Consider the following 829-nt stretch of genomic DNA (forward strand, 5'->3'; position numbering starts at 1 on the left):
AAAAAGTAATACGTTAAGTTAATTCCTTCATGTTGTCCCAACACAAATGGACAGTGTAGAACCCAGCATTTTTACAGTATATATCACTGTTTCATTATTGCAAACCTTTAAATAAATATATTGCAATGTATTAATGGAAGGGCATTCGCTGTGTAAAACATATGCTGGAATAGTTGGTGGTGCATTCCACTGTGGCAACCGCTGATTTATAAAGGGACTAGGCCGAACTAAAATGAATGAATGAATGAATGAAAGTCACCACAGATGACCTGAGGGAGAGTAAATCAAAAGCTGAATATCATTTTGGATGAACTTCTACTGTTTTTTTTTTATCCAGATGAAGCTGAATCATATTTCAGATCCAATTAAGATGTGTCCATCAGTTGCCTGTGGAATCCAAATGCCCATTACCTTGGATTATGAATTGTCAAATATGTGCAAATGAGTTTGCTGTCATCAGGTAAATTAGCAGTTTTCTTGACGGTTCTCCATTAACTTTTCAGATAGCCATTCAGAGCTGCTAATATCCCAGCAGTTCTAGTGTTTCCCACTTCAGGGCTGTCGTCTTCATTAACATTGGAGAAGATGATGCCAATAAAATCCACACACATTCCATGTAAAATTACATGATGCTCTTTGGAGCTTATGATTGGCTGAAGTGACACACAGTTAGATTAGAATGTGTCCTAATTAATATTAATAAAAACAAATCTAAGCAATATTAATTTTGACCATAGTTTACAGAAGACACTCATTCATTCATTTTCCTTCGGCTTAGTCCCTTTGTTCATCAGGGGTTGCCACAGCGTAATGAACTGCCAACTTATCC

The sequence above is a fragment of the Danio aesculapii genome, chromosome 19 (genome assembly GCF_903798145.1).
Source record: "Danio aesculapii chromosome 19, fDanAes4.1, whole genome shotgun sequence".
NCBI classification, from domain to species: Eukaryota; Metazoa; Chordata; class Actinopteri; order Cypriniformes; family Danionidae; genus Danio; species Danio aesculapii.